General features: G+C 43.7%; 1 protein-coding gene across 1 annotated transcript in view; it reads left to right on the top strand.

Annotated features, from left to right (window-relative positions):
• Window positions 1-12,541, top strand: part of LOC117728032 (dolichyl-diphosphooligosaccharide--protein glycosyltransferase subunit STT3B-like) — a 31,811-nt gene that overhangs the window by 1,338 nt on the left and 17,932 nt on the right. The window lies entirely within an intron of this gene.

The raw sequence follows: 12,541 nt of genomic DNA, 5'->3' as shown, positions 1-12,541 counted from the left end.
AAAAACTCTACCGGCGTGACTTCTGGAGGATACTGTCCAATCCTGTTTTGTTTTATTAGGGTCCTCGTGACGACTTCGTCGTAGAGGAACCTATTGTTTTTCTAGGAATTATTCTTCTTCTCTAGCAATGAAAGTTTTGTATGGCCTTTATCATATCCCAAAAGTTGTTAAATTTGACATGCATATTGGGACTGGTGAACATTTTTATTTTAGAGGTCTTGCATTTGGGTATAAAGAAATTTCTCTATAGCGCCCCCTTGAGGCAAAAAGCCCACACTTTTCGCTAACAATGACCGATTGACTTGAAATTTGGTACACATGTCAACTTGGACCTGCTCTACAAAAAAGTCAATGGTGGTCATAAAATGCGCCTTATCAGATCTTCCGCCATTTTTAATTTGGTAAAAAACAAGTTTTTTCAAATTTTCTCAAACACTGTGTTCGATTGTTACGAACATTTCTGTGGTTCATTATTGGTTCAATGTCATCAAAACTTATCAAAAGCGTGTTTATCTCATTGCGTTCAGAGGATATGGACCAATGAACTTCTAAGGGGTGTGGCCTAATATTTAAAGACACATAACTTCCAAATGACTTGGCCTATCCTCACCAAATTGGTAGCATATGTCCACATTGCATCCCTTAGCGTTCCCTATTCTTTTCATAATATTTTAACATTAGGGTGCGCTGCAGTCAATCGCTCAATATCGCCATTTTTAGCCTTTTTTCATTTTTTGTTCACGTTTTTGGGAGTTGTAAAACAGCAAACTCAACTTCAACCCGATTCATTCCAAAATCGAGCAGTGTCATCTAGAGACCTTAGCAATGAAAAGTTATCAAAGGAATTCTAGTCATAGCGCCACCTTACATGTTTTCTACTTTTATACCCTTCTCCTCACAGATTAATCAGATCCCTCTCAAAATGTCAGAATAGACTTAAGACTATAATGCTTCACTGTGAAGATTGTATGGATTCGTTGAAGGGCGGCGAGTTGGAGCATTCGTGAAGTTTGATTGGCGAAGTTTGATCCTTCGCCGTCACTGAATAAACCAATGTAACATGCTCGAAACTTGGCACACAGTCAAAGTCAAAGATGTAGTTACCTGATATGATTCTAATGCTTCAGAATGGGAATATGGCTTGATAGCGCCCCCTACAAACATTCATTTAAGCAGCCCCAGCGCTACGTTTCACCTACATTTATGAAACTTGGTAGGCATATGTAAAACATGTAAACTGAAAAGAAACTCTCTTGGGACCATGCTCTGAATAGTTTAGAATAATCTATGTCATGTTTCACGCTAAAAATGTAAAACCTCGCACAACCAGCTCCGATCTCCCCACAACTAAATGTTTCCTGTATAATCTACACAGATTTCGGTAAAACCGGCTCTGCAGACCGTGATTTATAAGCGCTGTGTGTGGGAAAGTTTAGAGCCAGCTGTTCGAGAGGCCTGCAGCAAAGTTCAGCCTAGTTCATATCATGCTACTCTGTAGCCTCGAGCTACTCCTCAAAACACCAGGCTCTCTCAGAGACTCCACGCCAGGATCACCAATTGTTAAAGTTCATAAGAATCTCGAGCAGCCTGGTGCTTGGAAGAAGTCCCGAAGTCTCCTCACCCCCCCCCTCATCTCCCCTCAACTCTCCTCACCTCCCCTCAAGATAAATATATATAAATAAATAAATAAACACCTCGGTGGTAGCCACACCATCTAAAATTTCTTGCGAAATTTTCTAGTTATTATTATTATTATTATTAGGGTCCTCGTGACGACTTCGTCGTAGAGAAAATTATCATATGGTGCTCTAAACGGTACCAGTCAGTCAGCCACGTTACTGAACTCCTGATGAAGGGAATTTATCAGATCCCCTTCAAATGTATTATGTTGTCTCGGACCATACAGTGGATACAGCAAATGGTGGACTGCCTGCAATGTATAATTTCCAGCATCGCTCCATGAAGGAAAAAACGGTTAACTCATAGAAGCTGACTCCGACGGTCGCAGACATTCTCGACCACGTGAGCACATCGCTGCTTGCAGCTTTAATTTCGTTTTATTTTTTATTTGCGCTCCGGGGGACTGTTGCCTTGGCCCAAGCCTGCATTGCATCACTGTGAGCATTTGAACGATTCTTCTGAGACCAGGCGGATTAAACTGCCAGTGTCTTGTCTGCTGAGTGAAAGAGGGAGGCCTGAAAGCTCTGGCTGGGTGGAGAGTTCTTCACCCATGTGTGTGTGTGTGTATGCATGTCCTGCAGGAACTCTGGTGATGCAATATATGAAAGGTCATGTCATATTTTGGTTGTACATTTATGACATGCATTGCAACATCTTTCGGCCTCCCCTCTGGCTGTGTGTGTGTGTGTGTAGGGGAAGTCGCTAGTCTTTGGCCACGTGTTATCAATGTACAACGGGCTGGAGTTTGAACCTGCATTTTTCAAAGGTGCGGAATGAGTCTTGGTTTTTCTGCGGTCACACTGAAGACACCTCGAGGTTGTGGAGCGTTCAGGAAGATACAAGTTGCAGAGTTTACAGCCTTTTCCTGCCCACTGTTTGATGACAGATCCCTTGTTCTTTCGTAATGTTCCGGTGCTTCTCATCTTTTAAAAGAGGAACCCCCCCCTGCTCCCCTGTTTCTTCTCTTTCTAGCCTTGTCCTTCTCTCTGATGTGTCCATCTGATGTGGCTGGTTAATAGGTCCTATTCCTTCAGAAGCGATAGACGGGGCCGTAACTGGTGTCAGGCAGGCGGCCCAGTTGAGCTTGGGCTGTGAATCACGAACGGAACATGGCAGATAGAGTAAAGCAGCTTCATTAGTGCTTAGACAGCTCTGTCTGATCCACTTGCTAGTGAGCCGGACTGCCCTCGGAGGTCTGGCATGGAGACGGCATCTGATCCACCTGTCATCTCACGCTCAAAGCTCCAGCTTCATGAATAATGGCTGGAAAGGGAATTTATATGCAATTAGCGTCACTCGGTGGCCACTACATCTTATGAAGAATTAGATTAAAGCAGACATGAAACCGAGACACCCTCCAAGGGGGCAGGGGGGGGCAAACCTGTCCTCTGCATTGTCATCGTTATCGTCGTCACAAGAAGTCTTTGAGGAGCTAATTCCTGCTTTAACCAACATTTGTTTCTTCAAAGTTCTTACATGGCTGCCTGTGATGAGACCTGTTACTTGATGACGATTCTAATAACTATAACTATACAATACTGATTAACGTGAACGCCGTTGGTTATTTACCAAAAGACCGTGTTCTGGCTTGTGTGCTTTCTGACAACAAAGAAAACCTGTTAGATTATAATGTTATTATTCTGAGCAAAATACAGGACTTTCACTTAGCAACTGAAATGAGTGGGATTGTGTTAGTTTGGATGTGTTTCTAATAGTTTTCCATTTTCAATATACAGGGTTCCTGTGGATTAAAGTCTTAAAAATTAATGAATTCTTTAATCTAGAAATAAGCTCTCAATCGGCATTAAATAAGTCTTATAAATGCTGAGACATTGGAAGTATGATTTTATCATTATTTCCCCCTGACATTGCAATTTAAAACCCCACAACAATGGGTCTATTTTCTAAATAAATCTATTTTATTCCCCTCAATTCTTGAAGTCTTGAATCTTCCTTCAGATGTTGCAAACTTCAATCGTTTGTCTTAAATGGACCATGGCGTTCTCTGACGGTGTCAACAACATCATTGGTTTCACAACCCTGAGCTGTGTTTGCCAGACCAAGTGTCTGCTTACTGTAAACTGCAGGGATGACCTTTGTTTGGTCAGCAGCATCATGTCTTTAGATTCTATTAAAATACAAGCGGGGTTTGCATTTTTAGTTTTTTTTGTTATGCTTCGGGACTATATTTGTGTTTGGCCCTCATTGTGACATGAAGCCTTCTAGTAAGGATGTAATGTATGTAGCCCTTGTGCGTGTTATGTGGACTGAGCACTGCAGAAGCTGGCAGATAGCCATTACTTTGAATGTCACGCTACCCCTTGTCACAGCTTCTACGGCACCATTGACTTGCATGGAGCTTATTAATGACGCGTCAGAAAAGGGTTGTTAATAACATTTCTGAGCGTTAAAGCCAACTTCTGTCAGTCATTTGTTTTCCCCCAGGAAATACTTCCCACTGCGTACATGTGGAAGATCCCCTTTATTCAGCTTTCATAACACAAATTCTAGTTTTTCATTATGCAACATCCAAAATGGGGGTGACGATTTAACCGCACAGTTTTACTCATGTCAATTTTGATTTTATGAGGGGGGGGGGAAGATGACAGGAAGTGATTATCTTTATGTCCAACTGGGTCACATTTAGGCCTCAATGGCATTGAGCCGTTAACCCTTGGGGTCCAAGGTCTTTTTTTCGACAGACTGAGATAAAAATGGGACTGAGCAATGACTTCATTACAGATTAAGCATCATGGGATGTATGGAAATAAAAAAAATCAAATTACAACCGTTTTTGTTTTCAAACTAAATATTTACTATATATTTTAGTCTGTTTTTCAAGAACAGTTTTGCTAACAAGAACAGAATATGTCCAATATATAAAAACTAACTATTGTTTTTCCAAAGTGTGTGTGTGTGTGTGTGTGTGTGTGTGTGTGTGTGTGTGTGTGTGTGTGTGTGTGTGTGTGTGTGTGTGTGTGTGTGTGTGTGTGTGTGTGTGTGTGTGTGTGTGTGTGTGTGTGTGTGTGTGTGTGTGTGTGTGTGTGTGTGTGTGTGTGTGTGTGTGTGGACATGGAAAATGTCTTATTTTATTAGGTCATGTCACCCTCGTTTTACCAGTAGCTTGCTCGCCATCTATGGAGGCCAAGCCCCTCCAGGAGAACACTGGATTTTAGAGCAAATTTAGTTTAGTGGCCAAACCATAGACTGTATATAAGAAGTGGTGCTGTCACCCATTGGTTTGTGGACTGATGTCTTGAAGAGTCTGCGATTCCTCCTTAGATTCCTCCTTAGATTCATCCTTTCTTGGTTTACGGCTGACGCCATGTTTTTTTCCCGTAACTAATGAAGAGAAGTGACCATATTTGGAATACAGAAAAGTGACGTAGAGACGTCGTACACGTCTTTGGTAGCGGCAGCGACCTGTCAATCACAGTATGTCCGCCCTAAAGCATCCCCTGCTTTATGGTCTGTTTGACTCTAAATGACCATCATTTACTAGACTTGAACCTAGAGCTTGAGACCTCGCGGGGAAATTACTACAGAGTCCCTCACATGATGCCAAACATCTTTCCCCATAGTATTGCATTGGAAAATAGATATCTGTAAATCAGCAGATAACTGGGAGGCGGGGTTAAAGGAAACACTGATGCTCTTGTTCTGTGGGCCTCAGGGACTGAGATACAACTGAGCACCTTTCACAGGAACAAGCGGGGGCTCCAACACTGCATCCCCTTCCTCTTCTATGTCCGTGGTGGTATTAACCAGGATTCAGGCGACCTTTTCAGGATACTGGTCCTGTCTGACCAAAAGTCCCAAACCCAATGCTATTGAATATTGAAACAGAGGAAAGCAGCATGTTCTGTTGCATGTTTGACATTTTACCTCTTTTAGATGAAATGATTTGATCAAAACAGTTGCTTCACACGCACCGTGTAACCAGAACAGCCCCCGGTTTGATTCTGGGACATTCGTTGCAAACAATAGTCCCGTACCTTGTCCGTTTCTTGACTATCAAATGCAATGAGATTAATAAGCGGTGAAAGTAATTGGTCACGTGTTGTATGTTATGCTGCGCTTGCTTTGACTGAGGTTGTCAGGCCAAGTTTCTTTATTGAAATAACACACTAAATCGCCGAAGAGCTCCAGAATAAAAAGGCTTGTGCAGGGTTTAGTTACATCCAACATGCCCCCTCGGGATACCCTCCTTTACACTTTTAATGCAGTTAGATTATCTCGGCCTCCACTGTACTCCAAGGCTCCAGCTTTGTGGCACTATCACGCACACACCTCTGAATGCCAGTGGACCTTACCATTCAGCCCAGCACTCTCACCTCTTTGAGCTCCCTACTCCTCCTGCTCTGCTGCCCCCCCCCCCCCCCATCAGCAGCTAATTGGCTCTCTGGGAATTGGCTCAGCGCGAGGAGCTGTAGACTACGGCAGTATTTGCTGCTCCATGAAACGCTAAGTTTTGGCAACCTTCATGACCTTGTCTTTAAAAAAAAAAAAATTTCCTCTTTTAAAAAATTTCTGCTCACACAAAGTAGTGGCCAGTGTACAGTTGGTTCATGCATTTTGGGGTTTATTTAATAGAGGCAGTGTCTATAGAGAGAGAACGGGTTATCACAAGGTTGGAATTAAAACCAACATTGTCAGTGTCCCTTATAAATAACACCTCCCTTACAAATTGGCGTTGCAGGGAAATAAATAAGTGGGCCTTCAGGAGGAAGAGAGGGTGTAATGGGAGACCCTTTGGCGTTGGATTATGGGAAGTGTAGTCTTCCACATATTGAAGCTCAGCCCCATAATGTGGACCAGGGGTGTCACGATTTTGATGAAATCTGCTTTGGCCATTTTCTTTTTTAATATGTCTTTTACGAGTCCCCAAAATCTATGGAAGTGAAGCTAAATGATAATAATCACAAGCCAAGCACACCTTTTTAAGGTCTCTACATACTGCCATAATGGCAATCTTTCTGGCCCACTGCATATTACGCTGTGAGATGGTTCTAATAAATTGTTCTCATTTGAATTAATCATGTCAATTTTGAGTGCAGCAAAACTAAAATTGTGCGTTGCCCACAAATAGCACAATTAAGAAATAAGACTGTCAGTTAGTTAATTCATTAGTGATGGAGTATTAAGTGGATTTGTCTGTAAGTACAGTTCATTTGTAAATGTCTTAATAAAGCTTAGTGTTTATCCTCTGACTCCACACCAATCCCCAGCCTCATGTTACCTGACATGAAAATTATCTTAATCGCTTCCACTCATTGAGAAGATTTTAAAGTATTGGTATCGGTACTTGTTTTGATGTTAACAAGCTATTATTTGACTTTCCCCCCATGATTTCTGATGTATAAATACACCAAGCGGCCTGGGATTTATTTATTTAAAAAAAAAATGCACACCAATTAACAGTAAAACTGTAAGTTAGCCAGAGAGGCTAATTTTCATCTGCTGTCCCAGGCCAGATTCTTTTGAAGGCGGACAGCAATTACAACATTTCATTCATCTTCAAATCCAGAATCTATTAGAAACGGTTGCTTTCTATTCTAAAGCTCCATTTAGCATCCACAGTAAGATGAGAAAAGAGTTGTTTTCAGCTCTTGCCAATACTTGAGATGATTTGAGTATGAAGCTTAAAATCGAGTGAATGGCCATTGTTAACGAGTTCTTCTTTATGAGCAACAGCATTTCTCTGCTTCCCACTGTGCTTTGAACTGCTGCTTCTGGCAGCGTGCCTGCATGCCGCCAACACATTAGTTTGTGCAGTCTTTCTAATCACATTATAGGGACGCCGACTAGATGCATGGTGCCATATGCTGTATTTTTACTTCAGTACTTGTACTGCACTTGAATACACTGCCTTTTTATTGTTAAGAAATTCTTCGGCAGGTTTTAATTGACTTAAGTTTATCTTTTGATTGGATACATATTAATGCACACTCTTTCTGATTGAACCAATCTATGAACTGTCGTAAACAATGGATATCCACCAAGGCACGCGCAGACATTCACAAAAGTGACGCTCCCCTTGCGGCTTAGCCCCCCCCCCCCCCTTCTTTCAATCCTACAAACGCCCCTGCTTCTGCTCCACCCTCTCGTGTCACTTCTGTTTGCAAAAAAATAAAGATGGCGACGGCCAAAATGACCACAATTGGTGCTTCAAAACGTGTCTCCACAAACCTACGACTGACTACGTCCACTTCTTAAACAACGTCTTTTCTCCTCCCCATATTCTGCCCCCACCCCTTCACCGCCCCTATCTTTCATTTCCCTGCCTGGTCTTTTTGCAGCCAGTAGGCTGCTGCTGGTTGCCAGTTGGATTATCCCAGAGAGTTGCTCAAGCACAGTAACCCAGGCAGTCCCTGCTTGCTGTATTCCTCTGTTAAAGAGATTGGAGCGGTCACAATAAGAATCTGATCCTGGCTGGTGACCTGTGAGACTACAGGAGATCACATCTCAGGTCTCCAATAGAGGGATTCCACTTACGGAGGAAATACTGCTTCAAATGAAATCCTAAAAAAAAGAAATTTTCACAAAACACTTGGGTGGGTGACTGGATGCGCCATCTGTCAATCAAGCTCTTATCCAAAGCCATTCATGTGGCTCTTTTCTCTTCTTTCAATGAAGAAATACTCATCTTTAGGAGTTGTTGTTTATAAACATTTTTGTCCACAAGCACGTTTTTAGAAAAGGGGAAAGCGTCTCACGAGCCCCCGGTCGATGGCGAAGCTTTCGTCGAGCGCCGGCTGCGAGTTCCTCTTTCAGCCCGTGAGCCAAATGACAAATAGGACAGGCTCGCCCCAGAAGCCAGATTCATGGAAACAAATGGCCTCCTCCATCATGCGGGCAGCCTCCCACCATAGATGGAACCCGTGACCTCTAATTTAAGAAACAAAGCTCCAGGACTCACAATGACGAACTGCAAATGCTCTACTTAGATCCTAATGGAGTTGCATAGTTGGACCCAGTGTGGCCACATCGACCTACATGTGCCATATCGGGAACAGTTCTGCTTTGCACTCTGATGACTCCATTAGGTTCAATGGCCTTTTAGTGTGAGGACACATGCGGCAGCAATCACCTTCACCTCTATCGCTCTCAGGAGATGGAGAGGATGGTGCTGCAAGATGCTAATGGACAAGGAGGAAGCCTGTCAGTGACACACACAGACACACACACACACACACACGTGCGCACGCACACACACAAGCAGGCGCACAGACAGACACACACAGACACACCTGCTCCCGGTATTCTGGTGGTATTGCAGAGGACAGTCGTCACAGAACAGTCTGATTTAAACCTTAAAAGAGTTATTTGACGAGCCCTTGAACATGTTGTTTTTGCTGTGGGTCAACGCTCCACTTTATATGTAATCTTTCTTTAACGAGGAGGTCCGACCTATGGTCAAATAGCAGCATCCAACACACGGCAGGACGGCAACATGAGATCACAGCAGCAACATGGACTGCATGTAAGAAGTGGACGTGAACATGGTGACGTCACCTGTCGGAGTCGAGGTGTTTAGCAAAATGAGGCATGCTTGCATTCGGGTTTTGTCAACTTAAAGCGACTTCAAATAATTATGACGTTCAGCTTTCCATCGCCGCAATACATACAGTTTACATCTTCGCTTATAGCTCCTCCGGCAAGTCTCCTCGCTCTGGGAGATGCCTTTTGCAAATTGGGACGTCCTAAAGGATGAAGAGCTGAGATCGAGTTCTAGGTCACAAGCCGAAAGGAGCAAGGAGTCACATAATGGGGAAAAGAGAACACTGTTGGTTGTGGTTAAAGGCTGATTGTTTTCCTATGAAACCACAGCAAGTTCCTCCTAAATGTTCCTAAAAAGTGTCTTTAAAGTAAATGGAACTTTGTAGGAAGCGAGCTTATACATCGTATCGCTTGTGTACCCACGCGCTGTGCTAAGTGTTGATAACCCACTCTGACTTACAGGGTGAGTCATGGCACCAAGCCACCGGCTAAATGGAGGTCAATCTTTCCGCCGTGACCAGTCAGTTTGTTTTCTGTCGAGTAATTGGACCTCAGCGAGAGATTTGGTTCAGCACAGAGTCTCTGTTTGGACTTTGAACTCTTGAGCACCGCCAGACACCGTGGGCAGAAGCGTGTGTTCTGCCTGCAGCCACAGCATTGAGAGAATGGAGGTGTGTGTGTGTGTGTGTGTGTGTGTGTGTGTGTGTGTGCACAGACACCTGGGCTCTGGATTATAGCCGATGGCGAGTAGAGATCTGTTACCGCTGTGTAATTGATGAGCTGTATGCCTCACCGCGTGGAAGTGACTGGCATCATTATTTTATGATGCTGCATGCAGCACATTTTGGGAGATGCACAAAACCAAATAATGTAAAGCTCTATGAAGATGTGGCCTTTACCAACATGAGTCACAAGAGCCAAACGGCAGACCTGGTAGACCTGCATGCGCACAGGGTGGGCTGTTGGCTGCTGTCTGTTATTTCTTCCCGAGGCTGCGTGAACAGCACTCCTTTCCTCAGCAGTAAACCGAGGTTTGCAGAGCCGGGCTGCCTCGTCTCCCCACGCTCTGCTCCCGAGAGCAAGCCAAGCGTCTCCTCATTAAATAAACATCATGACTGCAAAGGGTTGAGGCGAGTGTTGTTGTTAGGCTGTTGGTGCTTCTGACTGACCAACCAGAAGACGAGCTCCAACCAAACCCGTGAACTTTTCATCAGTTTTGCTTGAGTTTCTTTATTTCTGGCCTGTGGCTTAAATTGAAGTTTCAAACATTTTGAGAATCACTACAGTGCAGAACAGCTGCTTCAAATCCTTGCGACACCATCTTCCCCCTCAGATTGCTGCTTCAGGACCTTCTTGGACACAAGTCCAGTTCTCCAAGCTAACCAGTCTGCGAGGGAAGGACGAGCACTTCCGGGAGGCCTCTTTGACTGTTTATTTTCCCAATAGGTTTATCTCCATGTGTTCCATTTTTCTAGCTCCACAAATATATAAAGCAAGTTTTCATGAGCACTGGCTGAAAATCCAATAAAACAAGCCTGCGACGTGATTATCATCTCCAACTTTTCTTATGCCTTTTTAATTAGGATCTTGGAGACCAGTGTTCACCTGCTGGGTTCAGCTACACTTCTGTGTTTCTTTAACGACACATTCGTGAACACGTCATTTATATTTATTTAATAAGCAGCAAAGCCAGATTACACATTTTTATTGCGTTTCCATTTTGTTTTCTGCTGGCGTCTTGTGGCTTCTGCTCTTCCCCTGCACAGCCTCAGCTCCACTGGGGGTGAAAGAAATCAAAATAATAAAACAGTTGTGGGCAAATCCACTTCTTTGAAAAGGGATGTCACTCAACCAGACATTTGGTACTCCATACCAGTGAAATTCAAGATTCTCTGTACCCAATTTGATACCAGGGTAAAAAATACAACAATAAACACTTACACTTAATACGGGTCACAATTGACATTTTCTAACCATTAGTCTTGAGCTTTGATCACCTGTGTTACTGTGGAAACCATCTCGTTTTCATAATTATGGCATGGACTTGGTACCAAAGTATTGGTCCCCATGACATCCCTGTCAGGGAATAATATGTCAAAGTATTCCTCCTAACTTTGCTGCTCTCCTCTACATCCATCTTTCCACATCCATCGCCTCCTCCCTGCTTTCTCCTCGATCACATCTCGGCCACGCCTCTGAACAGTTCTCAAACATAGAAGTCTTCATGGGCTGTGAAAGAAGAGAAAAAGAGAGGGCGATGATGATTTAGCGGATAGTTGTCTGGCGCAGAGGAGAGAGAGCGTCAGCGCTTTCATCAAGCATTCAGAGACCACTTCCACAAGCCGGCACAGGCCATATACGGCACGTCATCTGAACATGTGGCCGGCACAGCGGAATGAGGCACCCTGTGGTGGTACCGCGCTATATCTGGCTGCCTGTGCCGGGACAAGCTTCATCTCGGGGATAATACAGACACACTTGACTTTGACCCATAATTCCTGTTTGTCTCATGCTGAACCCCATGCTGCGCTAGCTAGCTCAATAGTCCTCTGCAGACCGAGCTTGTAGCAATATAGTGTTGTGTGTAGTTCACGTACTATTAAAACATGTTTATTTGTTGACTTTCTTTTTCCAGTTGGTCATTTCTCGTCCCTTTTATTCAGGACAACAACTTTGTTCACCAATGAATTAATGGAGGTGTAATCCATCTCAGAGATGTGCATCACACCCTCAATGATTTCCTATCTGCAGTGGCGGGCTGCCCCACGTGTTGCCATGGCGATTAGACCAAATGATGCTTGCCTTTATTCTTACTTTCACTCACTGCCTTGGGAACGAATTACTGCGATCCCACGTGTGGTGAAATAGATTTACCTTTGTGCAATAAAGATTTCAGCTGCAACTGAGTTATTTACAGACTTTAATTTGTCTAATATCCGTCCACCGAGAATGATGATGATGTTGTTGTTTTGCTGCAGCGCTTTTCTCCCTGAGACATATCCATAATTAACCCAAAAGGCTGTCACTAATGGACGCCTAGCTCTGGATTTGTGGCTGGGAGAAAGTGAAAAACTGTGGAGCGCACTGACTTCTCTCTGTGGAATTAAACAAATGGCCACCCAAATATGTTCTACGTAGTGCACATGCATCGTATATCAGTTTATTATTTTGACCGTATCTGCAGCACTTACTGTCTGACCTCCTCGCTTGGTTTCATTCCCTACAGCAGGGGTCACCAACAGGCGTACCGCGGTCCGGATCGGGACCCAGACGCCATTGTATCTGGACCCTGGACCTATAACCGATCGATAACTAGGAGATGCTCTTCTATGTTCATTATTCTATAACATACTCTTCTCTG

This window comes from Cyclopterus lumpus, chromosome 25 (assembly GCF_009769545.1).
Source record: "Cyclopterus lumpus isolate fCycLum1 chromosome 25, fCycLum1.pri, whole genome shotgun sequence".
NCBI classification, from domain to species: domain Eukaryota; kingdom Metazoa; phylum Chordata; class Actinopteri; order Perciformes; family Cyclopteridae; genus Cyclopterus; species Cyclopterus lumpus.
The sequence above is the reverse complement of the archived record's forward strand: the minus strand, read 5'-3'. Positions and strand labels throughout refer to the sequence as shown.